We start from the raw sequence: 21,568 nt of genomic DNA, 5'->3' as shown, positions 1-21,568 counted from the left end.
TACACACCCATGTCCCCCTTATCCACTGACACTCCCTGATCTGTGTACACACCCATGTCCCCCTTATCCATTGACACTCCCAGATCTCTGTACACACCCATGTCCCCCTTATCCACTGACACTCACTGATCTGTGTACACACCCATGTCCCCCTTATCCACTGACACTCCCTGATCTGTGTACACACCCATGTCCCCCTAATCCACTGACACTCCCTGATCTGTGTACACACCCATGTACCCCTTATCCACTGACACTCCCTGATCTGTGTACACACCCATGTCCCCCTTATCCACGGACACTGCCTGATCTGTGTACACAACCATGTCCCCCTTATCCACTGACACTCCCTGATCTCTGTACACACCCATGTCCCCTTATCCATTGACACTGCCTGATCTGTGTACACACCCATGTCCCCCTTATCCACTGACACTCCCTGATCTCTGTACACACCCATGTCCCCCTTATCCACTGACACTCCCTGATCTCTGTACACACCCATGTCCCCCTTATCCACTGACACTCCCTGATCTGTGTACACACCCATGTCCCCCTTATCCATTGACACTCCCTGATCTGTGTACACACCCATGTCCCCTTATCCATTGACACTCCCTGATCTCTGTACACACCCATGTCCCCCTGATCCATTGACACTCCCTGATCTCTGTACACACCCATGTCCCACGTATCCACTGGCACTCCCTGATCTGTGTACACACCCATGTCCCCCTTAACCACTGACACTCCCTGATCTGTGTACACACCCATGTCCCCCTTAACCACTGACACTCCCTGATCTGTGTACACACCCATGTCCCCCTTAACCACTGACACTCCCTGATCTGTGTACACACCCATGTCCCCCTTAACCACTGACACTCCCTGATCTGTGTACACACCCATGTACCCCTTATCCACTGACACTCCCTGATCTGTGTACACACCCATGTCCCCCTTATCCATTGAAACTCCCTGATCTGTGTACACACCCATGTCCCCCTTATCCATTGACACTCCCTGATCTCTGTACACACCCATGTCCCCCTTAACCACTGACACTCCCTGATCTGTGTACACACCCATGTCCCCCTTATCCACTGACACTCCCTGATCTGTGTACAAACCCATGTCCCCCTTATCCACGGACACTGCCTGATCTGTGTACACACCCATGTCCCCCTTATCCACTGACACTCCCTGATCTCTGTACACACCCATGTCCCCTTATCCATTGACACTCCCTGATCTGTGTACACACCCATGTCCCCCTTATCCACTGACACTCCCAGATCTCTGTACACACCCATGTCCCCCTTATCCACTGACACTCCCTGATCTGTGTACACACCCATGTCCCCCTTATCCATTGACACTCCCTGATCTGTGTACACACCCATGTCCCCCTTATCCACTGACACTCCCTGATCTCTGTACACATCCATGTCCCCCTTATCCACTGACACTCCCTGATCTCTGTACACACCCATGTCCCCCTTATCCACTGACACTCCCTGATCTGTGTACACACCCATGTCCCCCTTATCCATTGACACTCCCAGATCTCTGTACACACCCATGTCCCCCTTATCCACTGACACTCACTGATCTGTGTACACACCCATGTCCCCCTTATCCACTGACACTCCCTGATCTGTGTACACACCCATGTCCCCCTAATCCACTGACACTCCCTGATCTGTGTACACACCCATGTACCCCTTATCCACTGACACTCCCTGATCTCTGTACACACACATGTCCCCCTTATCCACTGACACTCCCTGATCTGTGTACACACCCATGTCCCCCTTATCCATTGACACTCCCTGATCTGTGTACACACCCATGTCCCCTTATCCATTGACACTCCCTGATCTCTGTACACACCCATGTCCCCCTGATCCATTGACACTCCCTGATCTCTGTACACACCCATGTCCCCCTGATCCATTGACACTCCCTGATCTGTGTACACACCAATGTACCCCTTATCCACTGACACTCCCTGATCTGTGTACACACCCATGTCCCCCTTATCCATTGACACTCCCTGATCTCTGTACACACCCATGTCCCCCTGATCCATTGACACTCCCTGATCTGTGTACACACCCATGTCCCCCTGATCCATTGACACTCCCTGATCTCTGCACACACCCATGTCCCACGTATCGACTGGCACTCCCTGATCTGTGTACACACCCATGTCCCCCTTATCCATTGACACTCCCTGATCTGTGTACACACCCATGTCACCTTATCCATTGACACTCCCTGATCTCTGTACACACCCATGTCCCCCTGATCCATTGACACTCCCTGATCTCTGTACACACCCATGTCCCCCTTATCCACTGACACTCACTGATCTGTGTACACACCCATGTCCCCCTTATCCACTGACACTCACTGTTCTGTGTACACACCCATGTCCCCCTTATCCACTGACACTCCCTGATCTGTGTACACACCCATGTCCCCCTAATCCACTGACACTCCCTGATCTGTGTACACACCCATGTACCCCTTATCCACTGACACTCCCTGATCTGTGTACACACCCGTCCCCCTTATCCACTGACACTCCCTGATCTGTGTACACACCCATGTCCCCCTTATCCACTGACACTCCCTGATCTGTGTACACACCCATGTCCCCCTTATCCACTGACACTCCCTGATCTCTGTACACACCCATGTCCCCCTTATCCACTGACACTCCCTGATCTGTGTACACACCTGTCCCCCTTATCCACTGACACTCCCTGATCTGTGTACACACCCATGTCCCCCTGATCAATTGACACTCCCTGATCTCTGTACACACCCATGTCCCCCTCATCCACTGACACTCCCTGATCTGTGTACACACCAATGTACCCCTTATCCACTGACACTCCCTGATCTCTGTACACACACATGTCCCCCTTATCCACTGACACTCCCTGATCTGTGTACACACCCATATCCCCCTTATCCATTGACACTCCCTGATCTCTGTACACACCCATGTCCCCTTATCCATTGACACTCCCTGATCTGTGTACACACCCATGTCCCCCTGATCCATTGACACTCCCTGATCTCTGCACACACCCATGTCCCACGTATCCACTGGCACTCCCTGATCTGTGTACACACCCATGTCCCCCTTATCCATTGACACTCCCTGATCTGTGTACACACCCATGTCCCCTTATCCATTGACACTCCCTGATCTCTGTACACACCCATGTCCCCCTGATCCATTGACACTCCCTGATCTCTGTACACACCCATGTCCCACGTATCCACTGGCACTCCCTGATCTGTGTACACACCCATGTCCCCCTTAACCACTGACACTCCCTGATCTGTGTACACACCCATGTCCCCCTTATCCACTGACACTCCCTGATCTGTGTACAAACCCATGTCCCCCTTATCCACGGACACTGCCTGATCTGTGTACACACCCATGTCCCCCTTATCCACTGACACTCCCTGATCTCTGTACACACCCATGTCCCCTTATCCATTGACACTCCCTGATCTGTGTACACACCCATGTCCCCCTTATCCACTGACACTCCCTGATCTCTGTACACATCCATGTCCCCCTTATCCACTGACACTCCCTGATCTCTGTACACACCCATGTCCCCCTTATCCACTGACACTCCCTGATCTGTGTACACACCCATGTCCCCCTTATCCATTGACACTCCCAGATCTCTGTACACACCCATGTCCCCCTTATCCACTGACACTCACTGATCTGTGTACACACCCATGTCCCCCTTATCCACTGACAGTCCCTGATCTGTGTACACACCCATGTCCCCCTAATCCACTGACACTCCCTGATCTGTGTACACACCCATGTACCCCTTATCCACTGACACTCCCTGATCTGTGTACACACCCATGTCCCCCTTATCCACGGACACTGCCTGATCTGTGTACACAACCATGTCCCCCTTATCCACTGACACTCCCTGATCTCTGTACACACCCATGTCCCCTTATCCATTGACACTGCCTGATCTGTGTACACACCCATGTCCCCCTTATCCACTGACACTCCCTGATCTCTGTACACACCCATGTCCCCCTTATCCACTGACACTCCCTGATCTCTGTACACACCCATGTCCCCCTTATCCACTGACACTCCCTGATCTGTGTACACACCCATGTCCCCCTTATCCATTGACACTCCCTGATCTGTGTACACACCCATGTCCCCTTATCCATTGACACTCCCTGATCTCTGTACACACCCATGTCCCCCTGATCCATTGACACTCCCTGATCTCTGTACACACCCATGTCCCACGTATCCACTGGCACTCCCTGATCTGTGTACACACCCATGTCCCCCTTAACCACTGACACTCCCTGATCTGTGTACACACCCATGTCCCCCTTAACCACTGACACTCCCTGATCTGTGTACACACCCATGTCCCCCTTAACCACTGACACTCCCTGATCTGTGTACACACCCATGTCCCCCTTAACCACTGACACTCCCTGATCTGTGTACACACCCATGTACCCCTTATCCACTGACACTCCCTGATCTGTGTACACACCCATGTCCCCCTTATCCATTGAAACTCCCTGATCTGTGTACACACCCATGTCCCCCTTATCCATTGACACTCCCTGATCTCTGTACACACCCATGTCCCCCTTAACCACTGACACTCCCTGATCTGTGTACACACCCATGTCCCCCTTATCCACTGACACTCCCTGATCTGTGTACAAACCCATGTCCCCCTTATCCACGGACACTGCCTGATCTGTGTACACACCCATGTCCCCCTTATCCACTGACACTCCCTGATCTCTGTACACACCCATGTCCCCTTATCCATTGACACTCCCTGATCTGTGTACACACCCATGTCCCCCTTATCCACTGACACTCCCAGATCTCTGTACACACCCATGTCCCCCTTATCCACTGACACTCCCTGATCTGTGTACACACCCATGTCCCCCTTATCCATAGACACTCCCAGATCTCTGTACACACCCATGTCCCCCTTATCCACTGACACTCACTGATCTGTGTACACACCCATGTCCCCCTTATCCACTGACACTCCCTGATCTGTGTACACACCCATGTCCCCCTAATCCACTGACACTCCCTGATCTGTGTACACACCCATGTACCCCTTATCCACTGACACTCCCTGATCTGTGTACACACCCATGTCCCCCTTATCCACGGACACTGCCTGATCTGTGTACACAACCATGTCCCCCTTATCCACTGACACTCCCTGATCTCTGTACACACCCATGTCCCCTTATCCATTGACACTGCCTGATCTGTGTACACACCCATGTCCCCCTTATCCACTGACACTCCCTGATCTCTGTACACACCCATGTCCCCCTTATCCACTGACACTCCCTGATCTCTGTACACACCCATGTCCCCCTTATCCACTGACACTCCCTGATCTGTGTACACACCCATGTCCCCCTTATCCATTGACACTCCCAGATCTCTGTACACACCCATGTCCCCCTTATCCACTGACACTCACTGATCTGTGTACACACCCATGTCCCCCTTATCCACTGACACTCCCTGATCTGTGTACACACCCATGTACCCCTTATCCACTGACACTCCCTGATCTGTGTACACACCCGTCCCCCTTATCCACTGACACTCCCTGATCTGTGTACACACCCATGTCCCCCTTATCCACTGAAACTCCCTGATCTGTGTACACACCCATGTCCCCCTTATCCACTGACACTCCCTGATCTCTGTACACACCCATTTTCCTTTTATCCACTGACACTCCCTGATCTGTGTACACACCTGTCCCCCTTATCCACTGACACTCCCTGATCTCTGTACACACCCATGTCCCCCTGATCCATTGACACTCCCTGATCTGTGTACACACCAATGTACCCCTTATCCACTGACACTCCCTGATCTGTGTACACACCCATGTCCCCCTTATCCATTGACACTCCCTGATCTCTGTACACACCCATGTCCCCCTGATCCATTGACACTCCCTGATCTGTGTACACACCCATGTCCCCCTGATCCATTGACACTCCCTGATCTCTGTACACACCCATGTCCCACGTGTCCACTGGCACTCCCTGATCTGTGTACACACCCATGTCCCCCTTATCCACGGACACTGCCTGATCTGTGTACACACCCATGTCCCCCTTATCCACTGACACTCCCTGATCTCTGTACACACCCATGTCCCCCTTATCCACTGACACTCCCTGATCTGTGTACACACCCATGTCCCCCTTATCCACTGACACTCCCTGATCTCTGTACACACCCATGTCCCCCGTATCCACTGACACTCCCTGATCTGTGTACACACCCATGTCCCCCTTATCCAGTGGCACTCCCTGATCTGTGTACACACCCATGTCCCCCTTATCCACTGACACTCCCTGATCTGTGTACACACCCATGTCCCCCGTATCCACTGGCACTCCCTGATCTCTGTACACACCCATGTCCCCCGTATCCACTGGCACTCCCTGATCTGTGTACACACCCATGTCCCCCTTATCCACTGACACTCCCTGATCTGTGTACACACCCATTTCCCCCTTATCCACTGACACTCCCTGATCTCTGTACACACCCATGTCCCCCTTATCCACTGACACTCCCTGATCTGTGTACACACCCATGTCCCCCTGATCCACTGACACTCCCTAATCTGTGTACACACCCATTTCCCCCTTATCCACTGACACTCCCTGATCTGTGTACACACCCATGTCCCCCTTATCCACTGACACTCCCTGATCTGTGTACACACCCATGTACCCCTTATCCACTGACACTCCCTGATCTCTGTACACACCCATGTCCCCCTTATCCACTGACACTCCCTGATCTGTGTACACACCCATTTCCCCCTTATCCACTGACACTCCCTGATCTCTGTACACACCCATGTCCCCCTTATCCAGTGACACTCCCTGATCTGTGTACACACCTGTCCCCCTTATCCACTGACACTCCCTGATCTCTGTACACACCCATGTCCCCCTTAACCACTGACACTCCCTGATCTGTGTACACACCCATGTCCCCCTTATCCACTGACACTCCCTGATCTGTGTACACACCCATGTCCCCCTTAACCACTGACACTCCCTGATCTGTGTACACACCCATGTCCCCCTTAACCACTGACACTCCCTGATCTGTGTACACACCCATGTACCCCTTATCCACTGACACTCCCTGATCTGTGTACACACCCATGTCCCCCTTATCCATTGAAACTCCCTGATCTGTGTACACACCCATGTCCCCCTTATCCATTGACACTCCCTGATCTCTGTACACACCCATGTCCCCCTTAACCACTGACACTCCCTGATCTGTGTACACACCCATGTCCCCCTTATCCACTGACACTCCCTGATCTGTGTACACACCCATGTCCCCCTTATCCACGGACACTGCCTGATCGGTGTACACACCCATGTCCCCCTTATCCACTGACACTCCCTGATCTCTGTACACACCCATGTCCCCTTATCCATTGACACTCCCTGATCTGTGTACACACCCATGTCCCCCTTATCCACTGACACTCCCTGATCTCTGTACACACCCATGTCCCCCTTATCCACTGACACTCCCTGATCTCTGTACACACCCATGTCCCCCTTATCCACTGACACTCCCTGATCTGTGTACACACCCATGTCCCCCTTATCCATTGACACTCCCAGATCTCTGTACACACCCATGTCCCCCTTATCCACTGACACTCACTGATCTGTGTACACACCGATGTCCCCCTTATCCACTGACACTCCCTGATCTCTGTACACACCCATGTCCCCTTATCCATTGACACTCCCTGATCTGTGTACACACCCATGTCCCCCTTATCCACTGACACTCCCTGATCTCTGTACACACCCATGTCCCCCTTATCCACTGACACTCCCTGATCTCTGTTCACACCCATGTCCCCCTTATCCACTGACACTCCCTGATCTGTGTACACACCCATGTCCCCCTTATCCATTGACACTCCCAGATCTCTGTACACACCCATGTCCCCCTTATCCACTGACACTCACTGATCTGTGTACACACCCATGTCCCCCTTATCCACTGACACTCCCTGATCTGTGTACACACCCATGTCCCCCTAATCCACTGACACTCCCTGATCTGTGTACACACCCATGTACCCCTTATCCACTGACACTCCCTGATCTGTGTACACACCCGTCCCCCTTATCCACTGACACTCCCTGATCTGTGTACACACCCATGTCCCCCTTATCCACTGACACTCCCTGATCTGTGTACACACCCATGTCCCCCTTATCCACTGACACTCCCTGATCTCTGTACACACCCATGTCCCCCTTATCCACTGACACTCCCTGATCTGTGTACACACCTGTCCCCCTTATCCACTGACACTCCCTGATCTGTGTACACACCCATGTCCCCCTGATCAATTGACACTCCCTGATCTCTGTACACACCCATGTCCCCCTCATCCACTGACACTCCCTGATCTGTGTACACACCAATGTACCCCTTATCCACTGACACTCCCTGATCTCTGTACACACACATGTCCCCCTTATCCACTGACACTCCCTGATCTGTGTACACACCCATGTCCCCCTTATTCATTGACACTCCCTGATCTGTGTACACACCCATGTCCCCTTATCCATTGACACTCCCTGATCTCTGTACACACCCATGTCCCCCTGATCCATTGACACTCCCTGATCTCTGTACACACCCATGTCCCCCTGATCCATTGACACTCCCTGATCTGTGTACACACCAATGTACCCCTTATCCACTGACACTCCCTGATCTGTGTACACACCCATGTCCCCCTTATCCATTGACACTCCCTGATCTCTGTACACACCCATGTCCCCCTGATCCATTGACACTCCCTGATCTCTGCACACACCCATGTCCCACGTATCCACTGGCACTCCCTGATCTGTGTACACACCCATGTCCCCCTTATCCATTGACACTCCCTGATCTGTGTACACACCCATGTCCCCTTATCCATTGACACTCCCTGATCTCTGTACACACCCATGTCCCCCTGATCCATTGACACTCCCTGATCTCTGTACACACCCATGTCCCACGTATCCACTGGCACTCCCTGATCTGTGTACACACCCATGTCCCCCTTAACCACTGACACTCCCTGATCTGTGTACACACCCATGTCCCCCTTAACCACTGACACTCCCTGATCTGTGTACACACCCATGTCCCCCTTAACCACTGACACTCCCTGATCTGTGTACACACCCATGTACCCCTTATCCACTGACACTCCCTGATCTGTGTACACACCCATGTCCCCCTTATCCATTGAAACTCCCTGATCTGTGTACACACCCATGTCCCCCTTATCCATTGACACTCCCTGATCTCTGTACACACCCATGTCCCCCTTAACCACTGACACTCCCTGATCTGTGTACACACCCATGTCCCCCTTATCCACTGACACTCCCTGATCTGTGTACAAACCCATGTCCCCCTTATCCACGGACACTGCCTGATCTGTGTACACACCCATGTCCCCCTTATCCACTGACACTCCCTGATCTCTGTACACACCCATGTCCCCTTATCCATTGACACTCCCTGATCTGTGTACACACCCATGTCCCCCTTATCCACTGACACTCCCTGATCTCTGTACACATCCATGTCCCCCTTATCCACTGACACTCCCTGATCTCTGTACACACCCATGTCCCCCTTATCCACTGACACTCCCTGATCTGTGTACACACCCATGTCCCCCTTATCCATTGACACTCCCAGATCTCTGTACACACCCATGTCCCCCTTATCCACTGACACTCACTGATCTGTGTACACACCCATGTCCCCCTTATCCACTGACACTCCCTGATCTGTGTACACACCCATGTCCCCCTAATCCACTGACACTCCCTGATCTGTGTACACACCCATGTACCCCTTATCCACTGACACTCCCTGATCTGTGTACACACCCATGTCCCCCTTATCCACGGACACTGCCTGATCTGTGTACACAACCATGTCCCCCTTATCCACTGACACTCCCTGATCTCTGTACACACCCATGTCCCCTTATCCATTGACACTGCCTGATCTGTGTACACACCCATGTCCCCCTTATCCACTGACACTCCCTGATCTCTGTACACACCCATGTCCCCCTTATCCACTGACACTCCCTGATCTCTGTACAAACCCATGTCCCCCTTATCCACTGACACTCCCTGATCTGTGTACACACCCATGTCCCCCTTATCCATTGACACTCCCAGATCTCTGTACACACCCATGTCCCCCTTATCCACTGACACTCACTGATCTGTGTACACACCCATGTCCCCCTTATCCACTGACACTCCCTGATCTGTGTACACACCCATGTACCCCTTATCCACTGACACTCCCTGATCTGTGTACACACCCGTCCCCCTTATCCACTGACACTCCCTGATCTGTGTACACACCCATGTCCCCCTTATCCACTGACACTCCCTGATCTGTGTACACACCCATGTCCCCCTTATCCACTGACACTCCCTGATCTCTGTACACACCCATGTCCCCCTTATCCACTGACACTCCCTGATCTGTGTACACACCTGTCCCCCTTATCCACTGACACTCCCTGATCTGTGTACACACCCATGTCCCCCTGATCAATTGACACTCCCTGATCTCTGTACACACCCATGTCCCCCTTATCCACTGACACTCCCTGATCTGTGTACACACCAATGTACCCCTTATCCACTGACACTCCCTGATCTCTGTACACACACATGTCCCCCTTATCCACTGACACTCCCTGATCTGTGTACACACCCATGTCCCCCTTATCCATTGACACTCCCTGATCTGTGTACACACCCATGTCCCCTTATCCATTGACACTCCCTGATCTCTGTACACACCCATGTCCCCCTGATCCATTGACACTCCCTGATCTCTGTACACACCCATGTCCCCCTGATCCATTGACACTCCCTGATCTGTGTACACACCAATGTACCCCTTATCCACTGACACTCCCTGATCTGTGTACACACCCATGTCCCCCTTATCCATTGACACTCCCTGATCTCTGTACACACCCATGTCCCCCTGATCCATTGACACTCCTTGATCTGTGTACACACCCATGTCCCCCTGATCCATTGACACTCCCTGATCTCTGTACACACCCATGTCCCACGTGTCCACTGGCACTCCCTGATCTGTGTACACACCCATGTCCCCCTTATCCACGGACACTGCCTGATCTGTGTACACACCCATGTCCCCCTTATCCACTGACACTCCCTGATCTCTGTACACACCCATGTCCCCTTATCCATTGACACTCCCTGATCTGTGTACACACCCATGTCCCCCTTATCCACTGACACTCCCTGATCTCTGTACACACCCATGTCTCCCTTATCCACTGACACTCCCTGATCTCTGTACACACCCATGTCCCCCTTATCCACTAACACTCCCTGATCTGTGTACACACCCATGTCCCCCTTATCCATTGACACTCCCAGATCTCTGTACACACCCATGTCCCCCTTATCCACTGACACTCCCTGATCTGTGTACACACCCATGTCCCCCTTATCCACTGACACTCCCTGATCTGTGTACACACCCATGTCCTCCTTATCCACTGACACTCCCTGATCTGTGTACACACCCATGGCCCCCTTATCCACTGGCACTCCCTGATCTGTGTACACACCCATGTCCCCCTTATCCATTGACACTCCCTGATCTGTGTACACACCCATGTCCCCCTTATCCATTGACACTCCCTGATCTCTGTACACACCCATGTCCCCCTTATCCACTGGCACTCCCAGAACTCTGTACACACCCATGTCCCCCTTATCCACTGGCACTCCCTGATCTGTGTACACACCCATGTCCTCCTTATCCACTGACACTCCCTGATCTGTGTACACACCCATGTCCCCCTTATCCACTGACACTCCCTGATCTGTGTACACACCCATTTCCCCCTTATCCACTGACACTCCCTGATCTGTGTACACACCCATGTCCCCCTTATCCACTGACACTCCCTGATCTCTGTACACACCCATGTCCCCCGTATCCACTGACACTCCCTGATCTGTGTACACACCCATGTCCCCATTATCCAGTGGCACTCCCTGATCTGTGTACACACCCATGTCCCCCTTATCCACTGACACTCCCTGATCTGTGTACACACCCATGTCCCCCGTATCCACTGGCACTCCCTGATCTCTGTACACACCCATGTCCCCCGTATCCACTGGCACTCCCTGATCTGTGTACACACCCATGTCCCCCTTATCCACTGACACTCCCTGATCTGTGTACACACCCATTTCCCCCTTATCCACTGACACTCCCTGATCTGTGTACACACCCATGTCCCCCTTATCCACTGACACTCCCTGATCTGTGTACACACCCATGTCCCCCTGATCCACTGACACTCCCTAATCTGTGTACACACCCATTTCCCCCTTATCCACTGACACTCCCTGATCTGTGTACACACCCATGTCCCCCTTATCCACTGACACTCCCTGATCTGTGTACACACCCATGTACCCCTTATCCACTGACACTCCCTGATCTCTGTACACACCCATGTCCCCCTTATCCACTGACACTCCCTGATCTGTGTACACACCCATTTCCCCCTTATCCACTGACACTCCCTGATCTCTGTACACACCCATGTCCCCCTTATCCAGTGACACTCCCTGATCTGTGTACACACCTGTCCCCCTTATCCACTGACACTCCCTGATCTCTGTACACACCCATGTCCCCCTTAACCACTGACACTCCCTGATCTGTGTACACACCCATGTCCCCCTTATCCACTGACACTCCCTGATCTGTGTACACACCCATGTCCCCCTTAACCACTGACACTCCCTGATCTGTGTACACACCCATGTCCCCCTTAACCACTGACACTCCCTGATCTGTGTACACACCCATGTACCCCTTATCCACTGACACTCCCTGATCTGTGTACACACCCATGTCCCCCTTATCCATTGAAACTCCCTGATCTGTGTACACACCCATGTCCCCCTTATCCATTGACACTCCCTGATCTCTGTACACACACATGTCCCCCTTAACCACTGACACTCCCTGATCTGTGTACACACCCATGTCCCCCTTATCCACTGACACTCCCTGATCTGTGTACACACCCATGTCCCCCTTATCCACGGACACTGCCTGATCGGTGTACACACCCATGTCCCCCTTATCCACTGACACTCCCTGATCTCTGTACACACCCATGTCCCCTTATCCATTGACACTCCCTGATCTGTGTACACACCCATGTCCCCCTTATCCACTGACACTCCCTGATCTCTGTACACACCCATGTCCCCCATATCCACTGACACTCCCTGATCTCTGTACACACCCATGTCCCCCTTATCCACTGACACTCCCTGATCTGTGTACACACCCATGTCCCCCTTATCCATTGACACTCCCAGATCTCTGTACACACCCATGTCCCCCTTATCCACTGACACTCACTGATCTGTGTACACACCCATGTCCCCCTTATCCACTGACACTCCCTGATCTGTGTACACACCCATGTCCCCCTAATCCACTGACACTCCCTGATCTGTGTACACACCCATGTACCCCTTATCCACTGAAACTCCCTGATCTGTGTACACACCCGTCCCCCTTATCCACTGACACTCCCTGATCTGTGTACACACCCATGTCCCCCTTATCCACTGACACTCCCTGATCTGTGTACACACCCATGTCCCCCTTATCCACTGACACTCCCTGATCTCTGTACACACCCATGTCCCCCTTATCCACTGACACTCCCTGATCTGTGTACACACCTGTCCCCCTTATCCACTGACACTCCCTGATCTGTGTACACACCCATGTCCCCCTGATCAATTGACACTCCCTGATCTCTGTACACACCCATGTCCCCCTTATCCACTGACACTCCCTGATCTGTGTACACACCAATGTACCCCTTATCCACTGACACTGCCTGATCTCTGTACACACACATGTCCCCCTTATCCACTGACACTCCCTGATCTGTGTACACACCCATGTCCCCCTTATCCATTGACACTCCCTGATCTGTGTACACACCCATGTCCCCTTATCCATTGACACTCCCTGATCTCTGTACACACCCATGTCCCCCTGATCCATTGACACTCCCTGATCTCTGTACACACCCATGTCCCCCTGATCCATTGACACTCCCTGATCTGTGTACACACCAATGTACCCCTTATCCACTGACACTCCCTGATCTGTGTACACACCCATGTCCCCCTTATCCATTGACACTCCCTGATCTCTGTACACACCCATGTCCCCCTGATCCATTGACACTCCCTGATCTGTGTACACACCCATGTCCCCCTGATCCATTGACACTCCCTGATCTGTGTACACACCCATGTCCCACGTATCCACTGGCACTCCCTGATCTGTGTACACACCCATGTCCCCCTTATCCACGGACACTGCCTGATCTGTGTACACACCCATGTCCCCCTTATCCACTGACACTCCCTGATCTCTGTACACACCCATGTCCCCTTATCCATTCACACACCCTGATCTGTGTACACACCCATGTCCCCCTTATCCACTGACACTCCCTGATCTCTGTACACACCCATGTCCCCCTTATCCACTGACACTCCCTGATCTCTGTACACACCCATGTCCCCCTTATCCACTGACACTCCCTGATCTGTATACACACCCATGTCCCCCTTATCCATTGACACACCGAGATCTCTGTACACACCCATGTCCCCCTTATCCACTGACACTCCCTGATCTGTGTACACACCCATGTCCCCCTTATCCACTGACACTCCCTGATCTGTGTACACACACATGTCCTCCTTATCCACTGACACTCCCTGATCTGTGTACACACCCATGGCCCCCTTATCCACTGGCACTCCCTGATCTGTGTACACACCCATGTCCCCCTTATCCATTGACACTCCCTGATCTGTGTACACACCCATGTCCCCCTTATCCATTGACACTCCCTGATCTCTGTACACACCCATGTCCCCCTTATCCACTGACACTCCCTGATCTGTGTACACACCCATGTCCTCCTTATCCACTGACACTCCCTGATCTGTGTACACACCCATGTCCCCCTTATCCACTGACACTCCCTGATCTGTGTACACACCCATTTCCCCCTTATCCACTGACACTCCCTGATCTGTGTACACACCCATGTCCCCCTTATCCACTGACACTCCCTGATCTCTGTAACAACCCATGTCCCCCGTATCCACAGACACTCCCTGATCTGTGTACACACCCATGTCCCCCTTATCCAGTGGCGCTCCCTGATCTGTGTACACACCCATGTCCCCCTTATCCACTGACACTCCCTGATCTGTGTACACACCCATGTCCCCCGTATCCACTGGCACTCCCTGATCTCTGTACACACCCATGTCCCCCGTATCCACTGGCACTCCCTGATCTGTGTACACACCCATGTCCCCCTTATCCACTGACACTCCCTGATCTGTGTACACACCCATTTCCCCCTTATCCACTGACACTCCCTGATCTGTGTACACACCCATGTCCCCCTTATCCACTGACACTCCCTGATCTGTGTACACACCCATGTCCCCCTGATCCACTGACACTCCCTAATCTGTGTACACACCCATTTCCCCCTTATCCACTGACACTCCCTGATCTGTGTACACACCCATGTCCCCCTTATCCACTGACACTCCCTGATCTGTGTACACACCCATGTACCCCTTATCCACTGACACTCCCTGATCTCTGTACACACCCATGTCCCCCTTATCCACTGACACTCCCTGATCTGTGTACACACCCATGTCCTCCTTATCCACTGACACTCCCTGATCTGTGTACACACCCATGTCCCCCTTATCCACTGACACTCCCTGATCTGTGTACACACCCATTTCCCCCTTATCCACTGACACTCCCTGATCTCTGTACACACCCATGTCCCCCTTATCCACTGACACTCCCTGATCTGTGTACACACCTGTCCCCCTTATCCACTGACACTCCCTGATCTTTGTACACACCCATGTCCCCCTTAACCACTGACACTCCCTGATCTGTGTACACATCCATGTCCCCCTTATCCACTGACACTCCCTGATCTGTGTACACACCCATGTCCCCCTTAACCACTGACACTCCCTGATCTGTGTACACACCCATGTCCCCCTTAACCACTGACACTCCCTGATCTGTGTACACACCCATGTACCCCTTATCCACTGACACTCCCTGATCTGTGTACACACCCATGTCCCCCTTATCCATTGAAACTCCCTGATCTGTGTACACACCCATGTCCCCCTTATCCATTGACACTCCCTGATCTCTGTACACACCCATGTCCCCCTTAACCACTGACACTCCCTGATCTGTGTACACACCCATGTCCCCCTTATCCACTGACACTCCCTGATCTGTGTACACACCCATGTCCCCCTTATCCACTGACACTCCCTGATCTGTGTACACACCCATGTCCCCCTTATCCAGTGAAACTCCCTGATCTGTGTACACACCCATGTCCCCCTTATCCACTGACACTCCCTGATCTGTGTACACACCCATGTCCCCCTTATCCATTGACACTCCCTGATCTGTGTACACACCCATGACCCCCTTATCCACTGACACTCCCTGATCTGTGTACACACCCATGTCCCCCTTATCAATTGAAACTCCCTGATCTGTGTACACACCCATGTCCCCCTTATCCATTGACACTCCCTGATCTGTGTACACACCCATGTCCCCCTTAACCACTGACACACCCTGATCTGTGTACACACCCATGTCCCCCTTATCCACTGACACTCCCTGATCTGTGTACACACCCATGTCCCCCTTATCCATTGGCACTCCCTGATCTGTGTACACACCCATGTCCCCCTTATCCATTGACACTCCCTGATCTGTGTACACAGCCATGTCCCCCAAATCCACTTGCACTCCCTAATCTGTGTACACACCCATGTCCCCCTTATCCATTGACACTCCCTGATCTGTGTACACACCCATGTCCCCCTTATCCACTGACACTCCCTGATCTGTGTACACACCCATGTCCCCCTTATCCACTGGCACACCCTGATCTGTGTACACACCCATGTCCCCCTTATCCACTGACACTCCCTGATCTGTGTACACACCCATGTCCCCCTTATCCACTGGCACACCCTGATCTGTGTACACACCCATGTCCCCCTTATCCACTGACACACCCTGATCTGTGTACACACCCATGTCCCCCTTATCCACTGACACACCCTGATCTGTGTACACACACATGTCCCCCTTATCCACTGACACACGTTGATCTGTGTACACACCAATGTCCCCTTTATCCACTGGCACTCCCTGATCTGTGTACACACCCATGTCCCCCTTATCCACTGACACTCCCTGATCTCTGTACACACCCATGTCCCCTTATCCATTGACACTCCCTGATCTGTGTACACACCCATGTCCCCCTTATCCACTGACTCTCCCTGATCTCTGTACACACCCATGTACCCCTTATCCACTGACACTCCCTGATCTGTGTACACACCCATGTCCCCCTTATCCATTGACACTCCCTGATCTGTGTACACACCCATGTCCCCCTGATCCATTGACACTCCCTGATCTCTGTACACACCCATGTCCCACGTATCCACTGGCACTCCCTGATCTGTGTACACACCCATGTCCCACTTATCCACGGACACTGCCTGATCTGTGTACACACCCATGTCCCCCTTATCCACTGACACTCCCTGATCTCTGTACACACCCATGTCCCCTTATCCATTGACACTCCCTGATCTGTGTACACACCCATGTCCCCCTTATCCACTGACACCCCCTGATCTCTGTACACACCCATGTCCCCCTTATCCACTGACACTCCCTGATCTCTGTACACACCCATGTCCCCCTTATCCACTGACACTCCCTGATCTGTGTACACACCCATGTCCCCCTTATCCATTGACACTCCCAGATCTCTGTACACACCCATGTCCCCCTTATCCACTGACACTCCCTGATCTGTGTACACACCCATGTCCCCCTTATCCACTGACACTCCCTGATCTGTGTACACACCCATGTCCTCCTTATCCACTGACACTCCCTGATCTGTGTACACACCCATGGCCCCCTTATCCACTGGCACTCCCTGATCTGTGTACACACCCATGTCCCCCTTATCCATTGACACTCCCTGATCTGTGTACACACCCATGTCCCCCTTATCCATTGACACTCCCTGATCTCTGTACACACCCATGTCCCCCTTATCCACTGGCACTCCCAGAACTCTGTACACACCCATGTCCCCCTTATCCACTGACACTCCCTGATCTGTGTACACACCCATGTCCTCCTTATCCACTGACACTCCCTGATCTGTGTACACACCCATGTCCCCCTTATCCACTGACACTCCCTGATCTGTGTACACACCCATTTCCCCCTTATCCACTGACACTCCCTGATCTGTGTACACACCCATGTCCCCCTTATCCACTGACACTCCCTGATCTGTGTACACACCCATGTCCCCCTTATCCACTGACACTCCCTGATCTGTGTACACACCCATGTCCCCCTTATCCACTGACACTCCCTGATCTCTGTACACACCCATGTCCCCCGTATCCACAGACACTCCCTGATCTGTGTACACACCCATGTCCCCCTTATCCAGTGGCGCTCCCTGATCTGTGTACACACCCATGTCCCCCTTATCCACTGACACTCCCTGATCTGTGTACACACCCATGTCCCCCGTATCCACTGGCACTCCCTGATCTCTGTACACACCCATGTCCCCCGTATCCACTGGCACTCCCTGATCTGTGTACACACCCATGTCCCCCTTATCCACTGACACTCCCTGATCTGTGTACACACCCATTTCCCCCTTATCCACTGACACTCCCTGATCTGTGTACACACCCATGTCCCCCTTATCCACTGACACTCCCTGATCTGTGTACACACCCATGTCCCCCTGATCCACTGACACTCCCTAATCTGTGTACACACCCATTTCCCCCTTATCCACTGACACTCCCTGATCTGTGTACACACCCATGTCCCCCTTATCCACTGACACTCCCTGATCTGTGTACACACCCATGTACCCCTTATCCACTGACACTCCCTGATCTCTGTACACACCCATGTCCCCCTTATCCACTGACACTCCCTGATCTGTGTACACACCCATGTCCTCCTTATCCACTGACACTCCCTGATCTGTGTACACACCCATGTCCCCCTTATCCACTGACACTCCCTGATCTGTGTACACACCCATTTCCCCCTTATCCACTGACACTCCCTGATCTCTGTACACACCCATGTCCCCCTTATCCACTGACACTCCCTGATCTGTGTACACACCTGTCCCCCTTATCCACTGACACTCCCTGATCTCTGTACACACCCATGTCCCCCTTAACCACTGACACTCCCTGATCTGTGTACACATCCATGTCCCCCTTATCCACTGACACTCCCTGATCTGTGTACACACCCATGTCCCCCTTAACCACTGACACTCCCTGATCTGTGTACACACCCATGTCCCCCTTAACCACTGACACTCCCTGATCTGTGTACACACCCATGTACCCCTTATCCACTGACACTCCCTGATCTGTGTACACACCCATGTCCCCCTTATCCATTGAAACTCCCTGATCTGTGTACACACCCATGTCCCCCTTATCCATTGACACTCCCAGATCTCTGTACACACCCATGTCCCCCTTAACCACTGACACTCCCTGATCTGTGTACACACCCATGTCCCCCTTATCCACTGACACTCCCTGATCTGTGTACACACCCATGTCCCCCTTATCCACTGACACTCCCTGATCTGTGTACACACCCATGTCCCCCTTATCCAGTGAAACTCCCTGATCTGTGTACACACCCATGTCCCCCTTATCCACTGACACTCCCTGATCTGTGTACACACCCATGTCCCCCTTATCCATTGACACTCCCTGATCTGTGTACACACCCATGACCCACTTATCCACTGACACTCCCTGATCTGTGTACACACCCATGTCCCCCTTATCAATTGAAACTCCCTGATCTGTGTACACACCCATGTCCCCCTTATCCATTGACACTCCCTGATCTGTGTACACACCCATGTCCCCCTTAACCACTGACACTCCCTGATCTGTGTACACACCCATGTCCCCCTTATCCACTGACACTCCCTGATCTGTGTACACACCCATGTCCCCCTTATCCATTGGCACTCCCTGATCTGTGTACACACCCATGTCCCCCTTATCCATTGACACTCCCTGATCTGTGTACACAGCCATGTCCCCCAAATCCACTTGCACTCCCTAATCTGTGTACACACCCATGTCCCCCTTATCCATTGACACTCCCTGATCTGTGTACACACCCATGTCCCCCTTATCCACTGACACTCCCTGATCTGTGTACACACCCATGTACCCCTTATCCACTGACACTCCCTGATCTGTGTACACACCCATGTCCCCCTTATCCATTGAAACTCCCTGATCTGTGTACACACCCATGTCCCCCTTATCCATTGACACTCCCAGATCTCTGTACACACCCATGTCCCCCTTAACCACTGACACTCCCTGATCTGTGTACACACCCATGTCCCCCTTATCCACTGACACTCCCTGATCTGTGTACACACCCATGTCCCCCTTATCCACTGACACTCCCTGATCTGTGTACACACCCATGTCCCCCTTATCCAGTGAAACTCCCTGATCTGTGTACACACCCATGTCCCCCTTATCCACTGACACTCCCTGATCTGTGTACACACCCATGTCCCCCTTATCCATTGACACTCCCTGATCTGTGTACACACCCATGACCCACTTATCCACTGACACTCCCTGATCTGTGTACACACCCATGTCCCCCTTATCAATTGAAACTCCCTGATCTGTGTACACACCCATGTCCCCCTTATCCATTGACACTCCCTGATCTGTGTACACACCCATGTCCCCCTTAACCACTGACACTCCCTGATCTGTGTACACACCCATGTCCCCCTTATCCACTGACACTCCCTGATCTGTGTACACACCCATGTCCCCCTTATCCATTGGCACTCCCTGATCTGTGTACACACCCATGTCCCCCTTATCCATTGACACTCCCTGATCTGTGTACACAGCCATGTCCCCCAAATCCACTTGCACTCCCTAATCTGTGTACACACCCATGTCCCCCTTATCCATTGACACTCCCTGATCTGTGTACACACCCATGTCCCCCTTATCCACTGACACTCCCTGATCTGTGTACACACCCATGTCCCCCTTATCCACTGGCACACCCTGATCTGTGTACACACCCATGTCCCCCTTA

Source organism: Hemitrygon akajei, unplaced genomic scaffold (assembly GCF_048418815.1).
Source record: "Hemitrygon akajei unplaced genomic scaffold, sHemAka1.3 Scf000070, whole genome shotgun sequence".
NCBI lineage: Eukaryota > Metazoa > Chordata > Chondrichthyes > Myliobatiformes > Dasyatidae > Hemitrygon > Hemitrygon akajei.
Note: the sequence above shows the minus strand (reverse complement) of the source record.